This window comes from Dipteris shenzhenensis, chromosome 7, assembly GCF_047967505.1.
Source record: "Dipteris shenzhenensis isolate YYH24624 ecotype China chromosome 7, Dip_SZ_1.0, whole genome shotgun sequence".
Lineage (NCBI taxonomy): Eukaryota > Viridiplantae > Streptophyta > Polypodiopsida > Gleicheniales > Dipteridaceae > Dipteris > Dipteris shenzhenensis.
Window position 1 is genome coordinate 11,270,806 of NC_141602.1, and position 3,171 is coordinate 11,273,976.

Sequence of the window (3,171 nt, forward strand, 5' to 3'; positions counted from 1 at the left end):
TATGTGGCATACAATCATGCAGAGTTGTACAATGATGTACACTTCTACGTATGTGTTCGGTTGAGGAGGTGATGACATGTCAATCAGTTGCTACTACTACTACTACTACTACTACTACTACTATTATTGCTGCTGATGTGGCCCATCGATTGAACTGATCATCAGCTTGCTGGTTGGTTGAGCTACTTGCGCCCAAGCCATGTCAGAGGCTATATAAGTATGAGCTTGATGAATTGCACGTGTATATGATGTTGATAATGCCGCATCTTATAGCTTTACGACAACTTTAAAATAAAATAAAATATATTTATGTTCAATGTTTATTTTTGGGACAATGTTTGGCTTGTCATAGTTTGCTTTCAATGGATGAGCTCGTCTCTCCTTATGTTTGCGAGAAGTTCTTGCTCTTGTTTCATTTGGGTCCTTCCTGGTGCCTTACGGGATCTTGTCATGTGCCTGTAGCTCCTGTGTTTTTGCAACTTCATAAATTATGGAGTCGCAGCTTAGGCTTCCCCTATGCAGTTCTTCATTTGGTGCTCGCACAAATGCAGATGCTGTCCACAACAAACTGCCTCAACTCACGGAAGTTAAGGAAATTCATACCCCCGCTGAGAACCACCCAAATGATCATCCATTGTTTACCAGAAACAATTTGATGCAATCTTGTGTGAAGCGTGGCAGCATGCTAGAAGCTCGCCATGTGTTTGACAGCATGCCCAAGCGCAATGTGGTGTCGTGGAACATCATGATCCTCGGCTATGCCAAGCATGAAGACGCTGCCCGGGCTTTGGAATTATATGCACGGATGCATCAGGAAGATGTCAAGCCGACTGACCTTTGTTAGCGCCTTGAAGGCTTGTAGTAGCCTGGCAGTGCTGGAAGAGGGGAGTCAAGTTCACGGGAAGCTTGCTAAACTAGGGAGCCTAGCGAAGGGTAGAGCCATCCACTCCCAATTAGTAAGCAGTAGCTTTGAATCAGATGTATTTGTTGGAAACATCTTGGTGAATATGTACGTGAAATGTGCAAGCATGGAAGATGCTGGTCGTGTGTTTGAGGAATTGCCTCATCGTGATGTGGTTACATGGACTACCATGATCCTGGGTTATGCTGAGCAGGAAGAAAGTGCGCTGGCTTTAGACTTGTATGCACGGATGCACCAGGAAGGTGTCCAGCCGGACGATCGAGCCTTGGTTGGCGCGTTAAAGGCCTGCAGTAGCCTGGCAGCACTCGAGCAGGGCGAGCAAGGTGAAGGAAAATTCACAAAAATAGAGTGCCTGGGGAAAGGTAGAGACATCCATTCCCAAGTAGTAAATAGTGGCTTTGAATTAGACTCATTCATGGGAGCCGCCTTGGTGAATATGTATGCAAAATGCGGGAGCATGGAGGATGCACAGCGTGTCTTTGACAAATCGCCTCATCGTGATGTAATTACGTGGAGCACCATGATCCTGGGGTTTGCTGAGCAAGAACACAGTGCGCAGGCTTTGGAATTGTATGCATGGATGCACCAGGAGGGCATCCAGCCAAATGATCGTACCTTTGTTGGTGCATTGAAGGCGTGCAGTAGCTTGGCAGCGCTGGAAGAGGGCAAGAAAGGTGCAGGAAGATCCAGGAAAATGGTGTACCTGGCACAAGGTAGAGCTATCCACTATGAAGTAGTAAAGACTGGCTTTGGGTCAGATCTCTTCGTGGTCAACCCCTTGGTAAACATGTATGCAAAATTTGGGAGCATGGAGGATGCAAGGTGTGTGTTTAAGGAATCCTCTCATCGAAATGTGGTTACATGGACTACCTTGATCTTGGGATATACAGAGCAAGCAGAAATTGAGGAGGCTTTTAAACTCTATGCAGAAATGCAAGAGCAAGGTCTGTCACCGAGTAGCCTTACGTTTCTCGCAATCCTAAAAGCTTGTGGCAACTCAACATCTCTGGAAACGGGAAAGGAGCTGCATCATCAAATTAAAAAGGTTGGTTTTGAGACTATTTCAAATGTGGCAACCAGTCTTATTGACATGTATGCTAAATGTGGCAGCATGGGTGATGCCCAACAGTTGTTTGATGCTTTGCCCACAAGGGATGTTGTAGCATGGAATGCATTGATTACAGGATATGCCCGCCAGGGAGAAGGTGAACATGTCTTTCATTTGTTTGAGAGAATGACAGAGGAAGGCATACAGCCAGATGGGCTCACATTTCTTAGTATTCTCACAGTATGCAGCCATGCAGGTCTAGTGGAGAAGGGCCAGGAGTACTTTCAGATAATGACCAACCAGCATGGCATTATCCCGACTATTGATCACTATACTTGCATGGTTGACCTCCTTGGCCGTGTAGGCCGAGTGGACAATGCAGTGGCAATGGTTGAGACCATGCCCGACCAACCTAATCTTATCATATGGCTGACTGTGTTGGGTGCTTGCCGAAAATGGAACAATATCAAGGTTGGCAGGCATGCCTTTGAAAATATTGTTAGATTAGATGAAAAATGCCCTTCAGCATATGTCTTGATGGCAGAAATATATACTAATGCTGACATGCAGGAAGACTGTGATAAGATTGAGGCAATGAGAAAAATTGCTCAAGCAGGGCTGCTGGACTATCGTTAGCAGGAGGGTGTGTACCTTTGCTGTGGGGATCATATTTTGACATCCACGAAGCAGACATGGAAAGCTGAAGTTATCTTTCAAGGCGAAAACAAAAAGTGCCTGGTGATGAATAACGGAAAGGCACTATGCAGGCACAGCTAGACTCTGGCTTTTTAGTGTCTAATCAAGTGTTATAAAAAGGGTCATGATCATCATCGTGGGCTTCTGTATCAGACATAGAGGAGTGAGCAAGTCAAATTCACAATCACAAGAATGGAGTGTTTTCTTGTGGGACAATCATGACAACGCTACATGTATAACAGACTGCAGTTTCCCTTTCTGTGTGGTATCCTCAATGGAGTCAGCTAGGTTGGGCCATGCTGAAGTTTGTTGAGAAGACGAACCTTGACGTTCATTTGACCCTGGGAGCGTCAGGTGTTGCAGAATCCAGCCGAGTGATTTTGTTAAGTGACCTGAAAGATCATAAGGCTAGATGTCTGCATGTAGGTGAGAGGACATAACCACCATCAGCACATGTCTGAACCTTGAGAAAAAAATTTCCCTGTACCTTCCACTTAAACGCTTG

General features: G+C 45.4%; 1 pseudogene; it reads left to right on the top strand.

The window, feature by feature from the left end:
- Positions 1-1,028: 1,028 nt before the first annotated feature.
- Positions 1,029-2,606, top strand: LOC147899948 (pentatricopeptide repeat-containing protein At2g33680 pseudogene; annotated as a pseudogene).
- Positions 2,607-3,171: the final 565 nt, after the last annotated feature.